The following is a 20,003-nucleotide window of genomic DNA, read 5'->3' on the forward strand; positions in this document are numbered from 1 at the left end:
TTAATAATTGAAACGTGTATTCGCAGAGTACAATACATGTTTCAATCAAAATAAATTGCACTCTTGTATCATTATTGATTTTATACTTTGCGATATACAATTGCCACAAGCTTGTTTCATGCTACTCATTTTGATTCATCAAAAACCAAAGGGGAAATAAAAGAGCCATAATGTTGTCAAAATTGAAAATTGTCAGTTAATTTACTCAACGCTAACATCACACAGCACAGTCTTTCAAACTGTGTTTCATGAATCATGTTTCTTCCAAACATAATTTGAAACCTCCAGATCAAATTCTTTTCCTATGCTTCTTTTTTGCACATGCTCCCTTCTTCATTATTCTATCTCCATTGGGCCAGGATAGTGAAATGATTGGATGTATTTCATGCTTGTGTAATGTGGCAGAAGAAGCTCTTTTAAAAAATGTTCTAATTTTAGTAGTAGGAAATCAACAGCTCATCTGAATTCTATGAACTGCAAAAAAATTTAGGCAAAGCAGCTGTGTTTCCATTAGCAACCTGACGGCTGATGGATTAGAGACAGTGATGGGGTAATCAAGCAATTCGAGGAATATTCATTCTTAATGGATGGTAAAGTATTTATTATCTATGGTGCCATCTATGCATCAAAGAAGAAGTGGAATATCCAGTGATAGCTAAATGTGGAATTGGGAATCCCTTTTCCAATAGCAGGGAAGCTTTTGGGATACATAACAATATTGGTTAATTAATGATTCAGTGGATAGGTACTAGGCACCTTTGGGACAGAGGTTTGCATCCAGTCCAAATTGATGCAATTAAAGTCTTCTTTTTCTGCTAGCGAGAAGGATCTGACATAAAATGAGCTTAAAACAACAACCTGTAACTTGTAATTAATAATCTCACTCAGAGGCCATGAGGTGGCTGGTGTGGAAAATGGAAACATGTAACACTAGTACATCAGAGGGTGTTCTTCTAAGGTTGGGGCAGAGTAGAAGAAGCTCAATTCTGGGTCTTCATGATTTGAATTCATCGGTGAACTTCCCTATAATAACTTTGTTTATGTTCGGAGCTTAGTTTCTTTAATTACTATATTAGTACATTAATATCAAACTTACAAATGTGTCTTGCACTCATTGCCATACACGAGATACACAATACAGCTAATTGAACAGACTTGGCTACATTTAAATTGAATTTCAATTATCATATCACTACAACCATAGTTGTAGAAAGTGATGACGTGGTCCAGTTCCAGCAGAACCTGATAGCACAGAAGCTGATCTCATGTTATAATGTGAGGTCAGCTCATTAGTCTAAATTTGAGTTGCTCTAAGCATGCAACAATTAACATGCTAGGAACGCACCACAATCACATTGCTATGTGCTCTTAGAGATATCCTGCTACTACAGGAGGTCAAAATGGCTATACCAAGGGCATGAGTGCTCTACTCAGTGAAGTAGGTTTGGAATTCCTGCTGCAGGAAATCCTGTGAAAAAAGGTTGTCTTTGTTCGACCTCCTCCAGTCAACAGCAGTGCTCTGAGAGAATGAATGCTACCTCACCTGAACCTGGACACAGGTGAGAAATAAATTTTCTGGTTTCTGGAAGTTTGCAAAGGGAAGTGCACTCACATGTTCCTTAATTGTAACATATTTTTTTAATCCGGCACTTTGATGCAAGCTTGGCAGAGAAGCACAGAGGGGAAACGAGCATCACGCTGGCAACGGTGATTGTACTTTCCAAATGTACAGCCATGTCCACTGCACTCTGTATTGCTGCTACTTCTCCTGAGGCCTATTAAGTGTGGCAAGCAATAAATACCAAGCATACTCCGAACCTGAAGTGCCTGCATACTGCATTGTGACAATATTAGTGTCACCACGTTAATTAAGTTAATTACAGGACGTTCCCTGTGGTTAACTATGGAAACAAATTTACATTTAAACACCTCTCTTAAATTTGTGGCAAAGCATCATTTTTTTTTCATTCTTTATCTTCTTACTGACATTTAATAGGGTTTTTTGAAGATGTGACCAATTGGATGGCCAAAAGGACATTAGGAAAGCAAAGAGAGAGCATGAAACAATATTGACAAGTAAAATTAAGGAAAACCCAAAGATGTTTTATGAATACATAAAGAGCAAGAGGATCACTAAAGAAAAATAGAGCCTATTACAGACCAAAAAGGACACCTGTGTGTTGAGGCAGCAGACGGGGGTGGGGGGTATGGTCCTTCATGAATACTTTGTGTCTGTTTTCACAAAAGAGTGGGGCAATGCAGACATTGCAGTTAGGGAGGAGCAGTGTGACATATTAGATGAGAAACATAATGAGAGAGGAAATATTAAGGGGTTTAAGCATCTTTGAAAGTAGATAAATTGCCAAGCCTGAATGAAAAGCTGTTAAGAGAAGCAAGGGAGGAAATAACAGAGGTTCTGACCATCATTTTCCAATTCTCTTTGGCTACTGGTGTGGCGCCGGAGGTTTGGAGGATTGCTATTTGTTTAAAAAGGGAGAAACGGTTTGACCGAGTAATTACAGGCCATTCTACCTAACCTCGGTGGTGGGCAAATTATTTGAAAAAATTCTGAGGGACAGTATAAGTTGTCATTTAAAAAGGCACGGATTAATCAAGGACAGTCAGCATAGATTTTTTAAGGGAAGGTCGTGACTTACTAACATGATTGAATTTTTTGAGAAGGTAACAAGTAAGATCGATGAGCGTAGCGTGTTTTTGGTGTAGTCTACATGGATTTTAGCAAGGCTTTTGACAAGGTCCCACATGGCAGACTGGTCAGAAAAGTAAAAACCCATGGGATCCAGGGTAAAGTGGCAAGTTGTATCCAAAATTGGCTCAGAGGCAGGAAGCAAAGGGTAATGGTTGATGGGTGTTTTTGTGACTAGAAGGCTGTTTCCAGTGGGGTTTCACAGGATTCAGTACTAGTCCTTTGTGGTATACATCAATGATTTAGACTCCAATGTAAGGGGCATGATTAAGAAGTGTGTCGATGATACAAAAATTGGCCGTGTGGTTGATAGTGAGGAAGAAACTGTAGACTACAGAAAGATATCAGTGGCAAATAGGATACAATCTGGAGAAGTGTGAGGTAATACATTTGGGGAGGGCTAACAGGCAAGGGAATTCACAATAAATGATAGGATACTGAGAAGTGTAGAGGAACAGAGAGATCTTGGAGTGCATGACCACAGATCCCTGAATGTAGCAGGACAGGTAGATAAGTAGGTTAAGAAGGCATTCGGGATGCTTTCCTTTATTAGCCGAGACATAGAATATATGAGCAGGGAGGTTATGCTTGATCTGTATAAAACACTAATTAGGCCACAACTAGAGTACTGAACACAGTTCTGATCACCACATTACAGAAAAGATGTGATTGCACTAGAGAGGGTACAGAGAAGATTAACGAGAATGTTGCCAGGACTGGAGAATTTTAGTATGAGGAAAAATTGGATAGGCTAAGGGTTTTTTTCTTTGAAACAGAGGAGGCTGAGCAGCGAGTTAATTGAAGTGTATAAAATTATGAGGGACCTAGATAAAGTGGATAGGAAGGACCTATTTCCCTTAGCAGAGAGGTCAATAACCAGGGGGCATGCATTTAAAGTAATTGTTAGAAGGATTAAAGGGAGTTGAGGAGATTGTTTATCACCCAGAGGGTGGTGGGGGTTTGGAACTCACTGTCTGAAAGGGTGATAGTGGCACAAACCCTCATCACCTTTAAAAAGTACTTGGATATGCACTTGAAGTGCTGTAACATAAATGGCTATTGATCAAGAGCTGCTAAGTGAGATTAGACAGCATAGCTCTTTTTCGGCTGGTACAGGTACAATGGCCTGAATGGCCTCCTTCTGTGCTGTAAATTTCTATAATTCTATGGACAGATAAAGGGAATACAGTAAATATAACGTATGGATTTTCAGAATGTGTTAGATAAAGTGTCTCACAAGAACATATAAAGAATATAAGAAATAGGAGCAGGAATTGGCCATTTAACCCCTCGAGCCTGCTCCGCCATTTAATAAGATCATGGCTGATCTAATCTTGGGCTCAGCTCCACTTCCGTTCCCGCTCCCCATAATCCTTCACTCCCTTAACTTTCAAAAATCTGTCTACCTTAAATATATTCAATGACCCAGCCTCCATAGCTCTCTGGGGCAGAGAATTTCACAGATTTATGACTCTTTGAGAGAAGAAATTCCTCCTCATCTCAGTTCTAAATGGGCGACCCTTTATTCTGAAACTATGCCCCCTAGTTCTAGATTCCCCCGCGAGGGGAATCATCCTCTCTGCATCTACCTTGTCGAGCCCCCTCAGTATCTTACATGTTTCAATAAGATCACCTCTCATTCTTCTAAACTCCAATGAGTACAGGTCCAACCTGCTCAACCTTTTTTCATAAGTCAACCTCTTCATCTCAGGAATCAACCTAGTGACCCTTCTCTGAACTGCCTCCAATGCAAGTATATCCCTCATTAAATAAGGAGACCAAAACTGGACGCAGTACTCTAGGTGTGGCCTCACCAATACCCTGTACAGTTGTAGCAGGATTTCCCTGCTTTTATACTCAACCCCCCTTGCAATAAAGGCCAACATTCCATTTGCCTTCCTGATTACTTTCTGTTCCTGCGTACTAACTTTTTGTGTTTCATGCACAAGGATCCCCAGTTCCCTCTGTACTGCAGCATTTTGTAATTTCTCTCCATTTAAATAATAATTAGCTTTTTTATTTTTCCTGCCAAAGTGGATAACCTCACACTTTCCCAAATTATACTCCATCTGCTAAATGTTTGCCCACTCAATTAGCCTCTCTATATCCCTTTGCAGATTTTTTGTGTCCTCCTCAAAACATGCTTTCCCAACCATCTTTGTATCATCAGCAAACTCAGCTACATTACACTCGGTCCCTTCATCCAAGTCATTAATATAGATTGTAAATAGTTGAGGCCCCAGCACTGATCCCTGTGGCACCCCACCAGTTACCGTTTGCTAACCGAAAAATTACCCATTTATTCTGACTCTCTGTTTTCTGTTATTTAGCCAATCCGCTATCCATGCTAATATATTACCCCAACCCCATGAGCTCTTATCTTACGCAGTAACCTTTAAGCCCACTGCTGGCCAAGAACGGGGAGGTACTCATCAAGGACAGAGAGGCAGTCAGTGCCCGCTGGAAGGAGCATTTTGAAGATCTCCTTAACCGAGACTCTGTCTCCGACCCGAGTGTCCTCGACTCCATCCTGCAGTATGTTAGCCGCCACCACCTCAGCACAAGCCCAGCCCGGCATGAGGTAGAAAAGGCCATCCATCAGCTGAAGAATAACAAGTCATCAGGAGCAGATGGAATTCCTGCCGAAGCACTAAAGCATGGCGGAGAAGCACTTTTGGCACGAATACATAACCTAATTTCTCTTATCTGGAAGGAGGAGAGCATGCCAAGAGATCTCAGGGACACCGTAATCGTGACCATCTTCAAGAAAGCGGACAAGTCCAATTGCGGTAATTACAGAGGAGTTTCCCTGCTTTCTGCCACAGGGAAAGTCATCGCAAGAATCCTCCTCAGTCGTCTTCTCCCTGTGGCTGAAGAGCTCTTCCCAGAGTCGCAATGTAGATTCTGTCCACTAAGGGGTAAAACGGACATGATCTTCACCGCGTGACAACTACAAGAGAAATGCAGGGAACAGCATCAACCCTTGTACATGGCCTTCTTTGACCTCACAAGGGCCTTTGACACTGTTAACCACGAGGGATTATGGAGCATCCTCTTCCGTTTCGGCTGCTCTCAAAAGTTTGTCACCATCCTCCATTTGCTCCACGATGACATGCAAGCCGTGATCCTGACCAATGGATCCAGCACAGACCCAATCCACGTATGGACCGGGGTCAAGCAAGGCTGCGTCATCGCACCAACTCTCTTTTCGATCTTCTTTGCTACAATGCTACATCTCACCCTTAGCACGCACCCCGCTGGAGTGGAGCTAAATTATAGAACAGATGGGAATCTGTTCAACCTCTGCCACCTCCAGGCCAGATCCAAGGTCGTGCCATCCTCTGTCATTGAACTAGATTACACAGACGACGCTTGCATCTGCGCACACTCGGAGGCTGAACTCCAAGCCATTGTCAACACCTTCATCGAGGCATACTAGAGCATGTGCCTTACACTAAACATCCATAAGGCAAAGTTCCTCTACCAACCTGATTCCACCACACAGCATTGCCTCCCAATTATCAAAATCCATGGCGAGGCCTTGGACAATGTGGACCATTTTCCATACTTGGGAGCGTACTGTTGGCAAGGGCAGACATTGAAGCGCAGTCTTCGATCACCTGAGGAAGAGAATGTTTGAAGACCAGGCCCTAAAATCCGGCATCAAGCTCATGGTCTACAGGGCAGTAGTGATACCCGCCCTCCTATATGGCTCAGAGACATGGATTATAAACAGCAGACACCTCAAAATGCTGCAGAAGTACAACCAGCGGTGCCTCCGCAAGATTCTGCAAATCCATTGGCAGGACAGACGCATCAACATCAGTGTTCTCGTTCAGGCCAACATCCCCAGCATTGAAGCATTGACCACGCTCGATCAACTCCCTTGGGTGGGCCACATCGTCTGCATACCCAACACGAGACTCCCAAAGCAAGCGCTCTACGCAGAGCTTCGTCACGGCAAGCGAGCCCCAGGTGGACAGAGGAAATGCTTCAAGGACACCCTCAAAGCCTCCTTGACAGAGTGCAACATCCCCACAGACTCCTGGGAATCCCTGGCTCATGACCACTCAAAGTGGAGGAAGCGCATCCAGGAGGGTGCTTAGCACCTTGAGTCCCATTGCCAAGAAAAAGTAGAAACCAAGAATTGGCAGTGGAAGAAGCATGCGTCAACCCAGGCTCCCCAACCACCCTTTCCTTCAACTACTGTCTGTCCCACCTGTGAGAGAGACTGTAGGTCTCGCATTGGACTCCTCAGTCACCTGAAAACTCACTTTTAGAGTGGAAGCATAGAAACATAGAAACATAGAAAATAGGTGGAGGTGTAGGCCATTCGGCCCTTCGAGCCTGTACCACCATTCGATAAGATCATGCCTGATCATTCTCGATCATTCCCTCAGTACCCCTTTCCTGCTTTCTCTCCATACCCCTTGATCCCCTTAGCCGTAAGGGCTATATCTAACTCCCTCTTGAATATAGCCAATGAATTGGCATCAACAACTCTCTGCGGCAGAGAATTCCATAGGTTAACAACTTTCTCCTCATCTCAGTCCTCAATGGCCTACCCCCTTATCCTAAGACCGTGACCCCTGGTTCTGGACTTCCCCAACAATGGGAACAATCTACCAGCATCTAATCTGTCCCGTCTTGTCAGAATCTTGTATGTTTCTATGAGATCCCCTCTCATCCTTCTAAACTCCAATGGATAAAGGGCAAGTTGATCCTGTCTCTCCTCATATGTCAGTCCAGCCATCCCGGGAATCAGTCTGGTGACCTTCGCTGCACTCCCTCAATAGCAAGAACGTCCTTCCTCAGATTAGGAGACCAAAACTGAACACAATATTTCAAGTGAGGCCTCACCAAGGCTCTGTACAACTGCAGCAAGACCTCCCTGCTCCGATACTCAAATCCCCTAGCTATTAAGAGCAACATACCATTTGCCTTCTTTACCGCTTGCTGTACCTGTATGCCAACTTTCAATAACTGATGAACCAAGACACCCAGGTCTCATTGCACCTCCCCTTTTCCTAATCTGCCATCATTCAGATAATATTCTGTCTTCGCGTTTTTGCCCCCAAAGTGGATAACCTCACATTTATCCACATTATACTGCATCTGTCATGGATTTGCCCACTCACTTAACCTGTCGAAGTCACCCTGCAGCCTCTTAGCGTCCCCCTCACAGCTCACACCGCCACCCAGTTGAGTGTCATCTGCAAACTTGGAGATATTACACTCAATTCCTTCATCCAAATCATTGATGTATATTGTAAAGAGCTGGGGTCCCAGCACTGAACCCTGCGGCACTCCACTAGCCACTGCCTGCCATTCTGAAAAGGACCCGTTTATCCCGACTCTCTGCTTCCTGTCTGCCAACTAGTTCTCTATCCACGTCAGTATATTACCCCCAATACCATGTGCTTTGATTTTGCACACCAATCTCTTGTGTGGGACTTTGTCAAAAGCCTTTTGAAAGTTCAAATACACCATATCCACTGGTTCTCCCTTGTCCACTCGACTAGATACATCCTCAAAAAACTTTAGAAGATTTGTCAAGCATGATTTCCCTTTCATAAATCCTTGCTGACTTGGACCGATCCTGTCACTGCTTTCCAAATGTGTTGCTATTTCATCTTTAATAATTGATTCCAACATTTTCCCCACCACTGATGTCAGGCTAACCGATCCATAATTACCCGCTTTCTCTCTCCCTCCCTTTTTAAAAAGTGGTGTTACATTAGCTACCCTCCAGTCCATAGGAACTGATCCCGAGTCAATAGACTGTTGGAAAATGATCATCAATGCATCCACTATTTCTAGGGCCACTTCCTTAAGTACTCTGGGATGCAAACTATCAGGCCCCGTGGATTTATCGCCCTTCAATCCCATCAATTTCCCTAACACAATTTCCCGCCTAATAAGGATATCCTTCAGTTCCTCCTTCTCACTAGACCCTTGGTCCCTTAGTACTTCCGGAAGGTTATTTTTGTCTTCCTTCATGAAGACAGAACCAAAGTATTTGTTCAATTGGTCTACCATTTCTTTGTTCCCCATTATAAATTCACCTGAACCTGACTGCAAGGGACCTATGATTGTCTTCACTAATTTTTTTCTCTTCACATATCTGTAGAAGCTTTAGCAGTCACTTTTTATGTTCCCGGCAAGCTTCCTCTCATACTCTATTTCCCCCTCTTAATTAAACCCTTTGTCCTCCTCTGCTGAATTCTAAATTTCTCCCAGTCCTCAGATTTGCTGCTTTTTCTGGCAAATTTATATGCCTCTTCCTTGGATTTAACACTATCCTTAATTTTCCTTATTAGCCACGGTTAAGCCACCTTCCCCGTTTTATTTTTACTCCACACAGGGATGTACAATTGCTGAAGTTCATCCATGTGATCTTTAAATGTTTGCCATTGCCTATCCACCGTCAACCCTTTAAGTATCATTTGCCAGTCTATTCTAGCCAATTCACGCCTCAAACCATCGAAGTTACCTTTCCTTAAGTTCAGGGCCTTAGTTTCTGAATAAACTATGTCACTCTCCTTCCTAATAAAGATTCTACCATGTTATGGTCACTCTTCCCCAAGGGGTCTCGCACAACAAGACTGCTAATTAGTCCTTTCTCATAATTCTCGTTATAATCTACCAAAATTCTCTGGACTCTGGGGAGGTACCATCGGATTGGAAAACAGCTAATGTAACGCCTCTGTTTAAAAAAGGGGGCAGACAAAAGGCAGGTAACTATAGGCCGGTTAGTTTAACATCTGTAGTGGGGAAAATGCTTGAAGCTATCATTAAGGAAGAAACAGCTGGACATCTAGATAGGAATAGTGCAATCAAGCAGACGCAACATGGATTCATGAAGGGGAAATCATGTTTAACTAATTTACTGGAATTCTTTGAGGATATAACGAGCATGGTGGATAGAGGTGTACCGATGGATGTGGTGTATTTAGATTTCCAAAAGGTATTCGATAAGGTGCCACACAAAAGGTTACTGCAGAAGATAAAGGTACGCGGAGGCAGAGGAAATGTATCAGCATGGATTGAGAATTGGCTGGCTAACAGAAAGCAGAGAGTCAGGATAACTGGGTCCTTTTCCGGTTGGAAATCGGTGTTTAGTGGTGTGCCACAGGGATCGGTGCTGGGACCACAACTGTTTACAATATACATCGATGACCTGGAAGAGGGGACAGAGTGTAGTGTAACAAAATTTGCAGATGGCACAAAGATTAGTGGGAAAGCGGGTTGTGTAGAGGACACAGAGAGGCTGCAAAGAGATTTAGATAGGTTAAGCGAATGGGCTAAGGTTTGGCAGATGGAATACAATGTCGGAAAATGTGAGGTCATCCAGCTTGGGGGAAAAAAACACAGTAAAAGGGAATATTATTTGAATGGGGAGAAATTACAACATGCTGCAGTGCAGAGGGACCTGGGGGTCCCAAAAAGTAAGTTTGCAGGTGCGGCAGGTAATCAGGAAGGCGAATGGAATGTTGGCCTCCATTGCGAGAGGTCCTGCTGCAACTGTACAGGGTATTGGTGAGGCTGCACCTGGAGTACTGCGTGCAGTTTTGGTCACCTTACTTAAGGAAGGATATACTAGCTTTGGAGGGGGTACAGAGACGATTCACTAGGCTGATTCCGGAGATGAGGGGGTTACCTTATGATGATAGATTGAGTAGACTGGGTCTTTACTCGTTGGATGAGGGATGATCTTAGAGAAACATTTAAAATAATGAAAGGGATAGACAAGATAGAGGCAGAGAGGTTGTTTCCACTGGTCGGGGAGACTAGAACTAGGGGACACAGCCTCAAAATACGGAGGAGCCAATTTAAAACTGTGTTGAGAAGGAATTTCTTCTCCCAGAGGGTTGTGAATCTGTGGAATTCTCTGCCCAAGGAAGCAGTTGAGGCTAGCTCATTGAATGTATTCAAATCACAGATAGATAGATTTTTAACCAATAAAGGAATTGAGGGTTACGGCGAGCGGGCCGGTAAGTGGAGCTGAGTCCACGGCCAGATCAGCTATGATCTTGTTGAGTGACGGAGCAGGCTCGAGGAGCTAGATGGCCTACTCCTCTTCCTAATTCTTATTTTCTTATGTTCTTATGTATGTTCTTATTACACATCACCCAGTCTAGGATGGCCAGCTCCCTGGTTGGTTCTTCAACATATTGGTCTAGAAAACCATCCCTAATACACTCCAGGAAATCCTCTTCAACCGCATTGCTACCAATTTGGTTAGCCCAATCAATATTTAGGTTAAAGTCACCCATGATAACTCCTGTACCTTTATTGCATACATCCCTAATTTCTTGTTTGATGCTGTTCCCAACCTTATTACGACTGTTTGGTGGTCTGTACACAACTCCCACTAGCGTTTTATGCCCCTTGGTATTTCGCAGCTCCACCCATACCGATTCTACATCCAAGCTAATGTCCTTTCTTACTATTGCATTAATTTCCTCTTTAACCAGCAATGCCACCCCACCTCCTTTTCCTTTCTGTCTATCCTTCCTAAATGTTGAATACCCCTGGATGTTGAGTTCCCAGCATTGCTCATCTGGAGCCATGTCTCCGTGATGCCAATTACCTCATACCCGTTAACTGCGATCTGCGTAGTTAATTCGTCCACCTTATTCCGAATACTCCTCGCATTGAGGCACAGAGCTTTCACGCTTGTCTTTCTAACACACTTCGCCCCTTTAGAATTTTGCAGCAATGTGACCCTTTTTGCTTTTTGCCTTAGGTTTCTTTGCCCTCCACGTTTACTTTTCTTCTTTCTATCTTTTGCTTCTGCCCCCATTCTACTTCCCTCTATCTCCCTGCATAGGTTCCCATCCCCCTGCCATATTAGTTTAACTCCTCCCCAACAGCACTCGCAAACACTTCCCCAAGGACATTGGTTCCGGTCCTATCCAGGTGCAGACCGTCCAGTTTGTACAGGTCCAGCTTCCCCCAGAACAGGTTCCAATGTCCCAGGAATTTCAATCCCTCCCTGCTGCACCACTCCTCAAGCCACGTATTCGTCTGAGCTATGCTGCGATTCCTACTCTGACTAGCATGTGGCACTAGTAACAATCCTGAGATTATTACTTTTGAAATCCTACTTTTTAATTTAGCTCCTAGCTCCCTAAATTCGTCTTGTAGGACCTCATCCCTTTTTTTTAAAACCTATATCGTTGGTACCTATATGCATCACGACAACTGGCTGTTCACCCTCCCTTTTCAGAATGCCCTGCACCCGCTCTGAGACATCCTTGACCCTTGCACCAGGGAGGCAACATACCATCCTGGAGTCTCGTTTGCGGCCGCAGAAACGTCTATCTATTCCCCTTACAACTGAATCCCCTATCACTATAGCTCTCCCAATCTTTTTCCTGTTCTCCTGTGCAGCAGAGCCACCCACGGTGCCATGAACTTGGCTGCTGCTGCCCTCCCCTGGTGAGTCATCCCCCCCAACAGTACCCAAAGCGGTGTATCTGTTTTGCAGGGGGATGGCCGCAGGGGACCCCTGCACTACCTTCCTTGCACTGCTCTTCCTGTTGGTCATCCATTCCCTATCTGGCTGTGTACCCTTTTCCTGCGGTAAGACCAACTCACTAAACGTGCTATTCACGTCATTCTCAACATCATGCATGCTCCAGAGTGAATCCACCTACAGCTCCAGTGCCACAATGCCGTCCATCAGGAGCTGCAGCCGGATACACTTCCCGCACACATAGTCGTCAGGGACACCGGAAGCGTCCCTAACTTCCCACATAGTACAGGAGGAGCATAACACGTGTCTGAGCTCTCCTGCCATGACTTAACCCCTAGGTCAACTTAACAAGGCTAAAAGGTTACTTACTGATAAAGAAAACAAAAAGAAAAACTACTTACCAATCACCAGCCAATCACTTACCCCTTAGCTGCGACGTCACCTTTTGATTTCTTTCTACTTCTTTTTTGCCTTCTCCCCCTGCTGCAGCTGCACATGCTGGGCCTTTATAGGCCTCTCGACGCTCCCCGGACTGCCCAAACTCCTCCGACTGCCACCTCTCCAACGCGCTGGGCCTTTATAGGCCTCTCGATGCTCCCCGGACTGCCCAAACTCCTCCGACTGCCACCTCTCCAACGCGCTGGGCCTTTATAGGCCTCTCGACGCTCCCCGGACTGCCCAAGCTCCTCCGATTGCCACCTCTCCAACGCGCTGGGCCTTTATAGGCCTCTGAACACTCCCCGGACTGCCTGAACTCAAGTCATCCTCGACTTCGAGGGATGCCTATGATGATGATAATATGTGGCACCTTATCAAATGTCTTATCGATGCCCAAATACACCACATCCACTGGTTCTCCCTTATCCACTTTATTCGTTACATCCTCAAAGAACTCCAGCAAATTTGTCAACCATGATTTCCCTTTCATATAACCATGCTGACTCTGGTTGACTGTATTATGCTTTTCCAAAAGTCCTGCTACTGCTTTCTTAATAATAGACTTCAGCATTTTCCCAACGACAGATGTTAGACTAACTGGTCTATAGTTTCCTGTTTTCTGGCTCCCTCCTTTTTTAAATAAGGACGTTATATTTGCGGTTTTCCAATCCAATGGGACCTCTCCAGACTACAGGGAATTTTGATCGATTACAACCAATGCATCCACTATTTCTGCAGCCACTTCTTTTAAGACCTTAGGATGCATGCCATCAGGTCCAGGGGACTTGTCCACCTTTAGTCCCATTATTTTACCTCGTACTTTTTCTTGAGCGATAGTGATTGTTTTAAGTTCCTCCCTCCCTATAGCCCCTTGATTATCTACTATTGGGAAGTTTTTAGTGACTTTTACTGTGAAGACTGATACAAAATAATTGTTCAAAGTCTCTGCCATTTCTCTGTTCCCCATTATTCATTCGCCAGTCTCATCCTCTGAGGGACCAACATTTACTTTAGCTACTCTCTTCCTTTTTATATATCTGTAGAAGCTCTTACTATCCATTTTTATATTTTTTATAATCTATCTTCGCTCTCTTTATTCTTTTTTTAGTTGTCTTTTGCTGTTTTTTAAAAAATTCCCAATCCTCTGGTCTCCCACTAATCTTGCCAACATTGCATGCCATTGTTTTCAATTTGATACAATCCTTTACTTCCTTAGTCAGCCACAGATGGTTCTCCCTTCTCTTAAAGTCTTTCCTTCTCACTGGAATATATTTTTTTGAGAGTTATGAAATATCTTCTTAAATGTCTGCCACTGCTTATCAACTGTCTTACACTTTAATCTATTTTCCCAGTCCACCTTAGCCAACTCTGTCTTTACACCTTTGTAATCACCTTTATTTAAGATCAGAACACTGGTTTGAGATCCAAATTTCTCACCCTCCAACTGAATTTGAATTTCAAGCATGCTATGATCCCTTTTTCTTAGAGCATCCTCTACTATGAGATAATTTATGAATCCTTTTCATTACACATTACCAGATACAAGATAGCCTGCTCCCTTGTTGGTTCCGCAATGTACTGCTCAAGGAAACCAGAGGCATATTAGAAAATTTGAGTTCATGTTATAAGCAGAAAAGTAGCAGAATGGAGAGGAAATGGAATTGGGATAAATAGTTGTTGCTCAGATTGAAGAAGAATTAGAAGTGAAGTGTACTAGTGATCAGTGCCAGGCCCAATATCTTTGTGGGTGTAGGGAACACAAATCACAGGTTCCTGTTGACACCCAAGTGGTCCTCCAGGTCTCACAAAGAAAGTCTGGGCCACTGATGCCCGGGCTCCCCCTCTTTCCAAGCAGCCTGAAAATTTTGGGAATTGTTGTCTCCTAAAATAGATCTCCTCTGACATATCAAGGTAGCTGCACCTTGATCTGTACACACAGATAGTTGTGTAAGGATAGATGTACCATAACTGCCTATGGTGTAAAGGCACATCCCTCTGAGGAATCCTCTGATCCTCCTCCAGAACCAATAAATAATGGTATCGCTAGCACCACTTCATGGTCCGAATTGTGGCACTGGTGCATTAAATAGCATTGACAAAATACCCACTGATAAATTCATGACATTAAACGGAGAATAATTAATGCAGTAGAGCAAAAAGAATAGAATGACAAAAAAAGCTGAAGTGAAGTCTGAAAGTTAAACAGCCTGAAAAAAACAGCCCCCATATCTCATGAAATAACTTGCATATTTACTTTAAGTATTTGGTTTTACCTTTCAATTTGACTAATTGACTGGTTTTCTTCTCATCTTTGAATAACTGATTTTTCAGTTGACTGGACTAAATACTAATCTGTTCCCTAATTTGTGTAACTTTCCTTCATGCTCGACAATATGAATTACATAGCCCAAGCTTTACTTTTCCAGTTGAGGTCATAATTTTATTGCCACTGTTTCTGTCTGAAGGATTTCTTTCCAAGCTTGATTAATGTTTTTCTTTCTCTCCAAATGACTGCCAATTTGTTTTCTACTTAAGTGGATGATTTATTTTAACTGACATACTAATTAACCTCATAACTATTAATATTGATGAATCAGTTAGTATTGCGGCTGTCCACAAAATGACGACTTCTACTAGTTGGGGATGATTTTATTAAGCTTCCATATTGGAAAGCATCTCAAAATATGAATGTCTCCTCCTAAATCAATTTGTTGTATAAATTGAAAAATCAAAAGATTATTCTTCCTGTTCTCTTCTATACTTTTATTTCATTATCTCTGAGTCCCATTAGAGAGAATGTAACACATGAGAGGAAAAAAAAGAGACAAACTGAAAAATGCAATGGATTTCATTTAAATGTGGGTCAGGCTGAATTGTGGATCCCCTTGATTGGTCTAAACAGTGGACTTGTTGCTTCAGTATACTTAAATTGTTTTCCATGCTAATTCTGGTTGAGTATGTGCCTTATTTTATTAGTAATCCACTGGTGTTCTGGGATGTCACAGGTGATGTCATGAATCAGGTCTGGTCTTCTCGAAGATATTCGTCCAGACTCCCTTTTCCTTCAAATACCCCTGTCATGATGAATTGTCTCAAGGTGAAAGCATCATGGGTACTCCCAGGTTATCAAACACTGATTTGCACAGTAAGCTTCCTATGGTGCCACACATTAACAGAATGGAAGACTTTTCAGTTTATCTAGTTTATGGGGTTGAAATGAGTAGCCCAATTGCTCACAAGGTTCTTTTCTACAATGCCCTTTGCTCTTGGGAATTTTGCAAACTGATTACGTTCTGTGCCTTGTTGAGTTAGTGGCTCATTTCCACAGGGAACGTGATAAATGTGCTTCTGCTTACAAACAAGGCCTCTCACATCCTTGATGCATCTGCCGACAGCTGCTTGACTGACTTAAAATACATTTCCAGTAGTGCCGTTGAAAGATCTGCTGGTATAAAAGTTTAATTCTGTAGTGACCTTTATAAGCACAGAAGTGCCATCTTTGCAATGGGGGTTGTCTGCTAGTTGACCTCTAAAAGATGGCTTAACTCTGTGACAGCCTCCATTATGAAGTGGAGATAGCAAAACAAGTCTCTGATACACAGGAGGGACTGTCTGCATCTGTATATGCAAGAAAAATAATGACTGGTGCATATATGACGCCTTAGGCGTAGTCACACTTGTTTCTTTTCCCTTGGGAGTTCTTCCAAATCTAGGAGCGGCTTTGGAAACCCAAAGGAATTTTAATCCTGTCACTTTGCTCACTCCAAGTGAAATAGTAGCTGGAAGCAAGGCTATTATAAAAAAGGGGTTGCAAATAAAAGTCTTGCAATGCAAAATAAATCGGTTATTAACAGCAACAAAAGATAATGCACTGAAGAAAATGTAGATAAATCTTGATAAATGCCCCAAAAAAGTTCAGTCTGAGAGTCTAATCACAACTTTTAAGAAACCAACTCTTAAATGTCAGGCCACTGAAACACAATTGTACCTGTTATATGTGGGTGAGCAATACTTTGGGAAAGGAAGACTCTCTCAAATTGTGTGAGGGATAAATACCATGCATTGACCTGATCTCGGGTAATAAACCCCACACAGGCTGCTAACATGTTCACAAAAAATATTTTTGGGGAGGAAAATTGGGAATGGTGCAAATCGGCGTGTGGAGCTCAATACGTGATTCAGCAATTCGAGCTCCCACCCTTGCTAAAGCAACCTTATAATCAATGTTCCCTTTAAGCTGCATGGCTGCGCAGCACTCTGGAGCTCCCACACAGCTGACTCACTGGATTTTAAATGGAAAAACCATGCAGGCATGGTTTTTGGGCCGCACACCCCAAAAAAATTAAAGGGAACATTGCTTATAATGTAAGTGTACGTATACTTCTGCCTTCAAAATTATATTGTTGCATTAATGGGTTTTCATTTTTTTTTCCTGATAATTTCTCCATGCACACATCTGTCACATCTATGTTCAAAACCACCAGAATGGAATTATTTTAAACAGAAAAGGTGCTAATGAGATTTTTTTTAAATAGTAGAAATTATTGTTGGTAGTATTAGCAGATTAACATTCCTCTGTTCCCAATTTTAATACAGGTGTAAATCTATTTAAAACATTGTACCATTTTTGGATTGCACCACTTTTAGATAAATACAGGGTTCTGCTTACTGCCTATTAACTGCAGGTGGTATTCTTGGGGCTAGACGTTCCACTATGATCGCTATTGCCCAAAAATGAGTGATATTTACAGCCTTAGTGTTTTTTTATTTTTCAGGATCACTGGAATATTGCCCATTTTAAAGACCTCTAGTTTTGTCTTTTTATTTTGGGCGATAGCCTTAACAATATGAAATGGGCCTTAGCGATGTGAAATGGGCCTTAGCGATGTATTCAGTCATGCAAGGCTGGCGTCCATAATAACGGCCGTTCTGCGCATGCATGTTTTTTTTTAGCAAAGAAGTTTTCCTGCGATTCGGGAGTTCAGGGATCATCTGTGTCATGTATCCTACATGGTTACTGCTTACAAGGTGTGCCACCAGGGGGCACCTCAATGGGAGACTTGTAGGTTACCTGTATAGGTGTGCCAGGCCTAGTATAAAAAGCAGCCCACCAGGTGTGACCCTCACTCTGGAGTTATCAATAAAGGACTAAGGTCACTATAGTTCAAGTACAACATATTGGCTCGTGGAATCATTATCAGAGCATCTAAAGACATAACAATCTGCGCATGCTCAGAAGAGTCAAAGAGAATGAGAGAGAGGAGTGAGAAAGAAGCAGTCATCTGAGTTGATCATTGATTTAGTTGTAATTTGAGCACTGTCTCTGTCTTTTTAGTTGTAATTTGAGCATTGTCTCTGTTCTTGAGGCTTAAATCTTTGAGGTGTTTATCAAAAATGTCGAGCGATACAAGTGTGCAGCAGGAGGAGCTGTCAGGGAGAAGGAGGGCGAAAGCTTTTTCTGATGAAGCAAATGAGGCCCTTGTAAATGAGGTGGAAAGTCAGTGGGGACAATTAACCCGGAGTGGGCATGGGAAACCTTCCTGCCGCACCTATCAAAAAATATGGGGCGAGATCGTCGATATTGTTTCCTCAGTGTTCTACGATAGGCGTGAGTCAGACCAGTGCCACAAGAGGTGGAACAGCCTGGTTGCTTCGGCACGACTAAGTATTAAATTATGACATTTTAAATTGTAATGATCCACTGATTTAATTAGAATGTAAATCTGCCAGATTGTAATTAAGCTGGGTAATCTTGTGTAGCTTCCCTGCTAAGATTTGGACTGGGGTTGGAACCTGCGCCCTTTAAGTCTACTTTTGCTCAGATGCCTTACATTTAATGAAAATATTAATTATTATTATTTAAAGGAATTACTGGAAACAGACAGACCCCAAACATTTGGCATTTCCACCACGCTAGTTTAGAAGGAGAATTTTTGTGTGCTGTGAGCATGTCGTTAACTTGGGCACCGTCTCCTTTTAGGTTACGTTGGTGGATGGGGCATGACTGAGGGGTGTCCAGTTACCTTTACCAGACTGTGTGAGTCTCTTTGGCTGCTGTCACTCCTACAGTGACCCAGCCTGGACTGGGGGAGAGCTGCCCTGGCTCACTGTCTGCCCTGGGACACTTTGGGACATTCACACGGAGGTCTCCGAGCACAGCCCATGGACACGGTGCCCTCTCCCATTGTACTCCTGTCATTGCCGAGCTCACCCAATCCTGCTTCCCTCCCCGCCCCCCCGGGGGACCTCCATCAATTCAAATAAATTGCCCAGCTCCCCTCAGGCGCCGAATGGCACGGCCCGTGGATGGCACCCTTCCTGGATATTGTATGCAAGATGTTTGGTGTCAAGCATTAGTTCCTAAACACGATCTTATTAAATATTTTCTCTGAACATAGATGTTATAACCATGCATCCATTGGATACAAACAGTATTAGCATATAACGTTAGAATCTGTTGTCTTTCTGTAATAGTATCTAGTCAATTAGCTTATGCCATGCTCTTGTCACGTTAGCAGAGGAAGATATCTAAGAATTGGGCGGAGCAGAGGTGCACTGGAGTCACAATCGTTCTGACACTCGTGGTGGTGCAGATCCCGTTGTTGCGCCACGTGAGTAACCTGTAAAGCAACGGTAAACCAGTGGTAATTTAAAGTAATTTAACGGCATTTCATTATAATATATGAATGATGTCATGTTATGCATGCAGCTTCTGGACTACTCTCAGGTTAAGAACATAAGAACATAAGAAATAGGAGCAGGAGCCTGCTCCGCCATTCAATAAGATCATGGCTGATCTGATCCTGGACTCCGCTCCACTTCTCTGCCCGTTCCCCATAACCCTTTACTCCCTTATCACTCAAAAACCTGTCTATCTCCGCCTTAAATATATTAAATGACCCAGCCTCCACAGCTCTCTGGGGCAGAGAATTCCATAGATTTACAACTATATGATTTAATCAGATGTAACGTCTTTTATTCACATTGATTGCAGTAGTGTTGCTCCTTGTATATATGCCAGTGCAGTGCAAGCATTCTCATCTCTACCCTTTTCTTCTAATAACCTCAATTATGTTTTGCAGCTCACAAAACTCCAGAGGTGCAAAGGGAGGCCCCTGCAAGAACACCTTTACCACTGCAGGTGGTCATCACCACGGGTGCAAAAAACCAACTGAGGAGGAGGAAGATGAGCACCTGTCATCCGTGGTACCTACGGCCACATCTTCATCGACAGATGAAGTGGCGGGGCCAAGCGGCTTGCAGTAAGCCGCTCCAAGGCGTCCAGTGCCCACGCCGACCCCACGGAGGTTGTGTCGGTGAGGTAGGCACGCACTGCGACGGGCAGATCCAAATGAGGACATGGTCTCACTGTCAAGG

At 43.2% G+C, this 20,003-nt stretch overlaps 1 long non-coding RNA gene across 1 annotated transcript; it reads left to right on the forward strand.

Moving 5' to 3' along the window:
- The first annotated feature begins 1,504 nt into the window (after positions 1-1,504).
- LOC139265164 (uncharacterized) lies at positions 1,505-19,924 on the forward strand. The gene is made up of 3 exons (XR_011593486.1): positions 1,505-1,559; positions 19,145-19,237; positions 19,709-19,924. It is a non-coding gene; the product is annotated as an uncharacterized lncRNA (long non-coding RNA).
- Positions 19,925-20,003: the final 79 nt, after the last annotated feature.

This window comes from Pristiophorus japonicus, chromosome 6 (assembly GCF_044704955.1).
Source record: "Pristiophorus japonicus isolate sPriJap1 chromosome 6, sPriJap1.hap1, whole genome shotgun sequence".
Classification (NCBI taxonomy): domain Eukaryota; kingdom Metazoa; phylum Chordata; class Chondrichthyes; family Pristiophoridae; genus Pristiophorus; species Pristiophorus japonicus.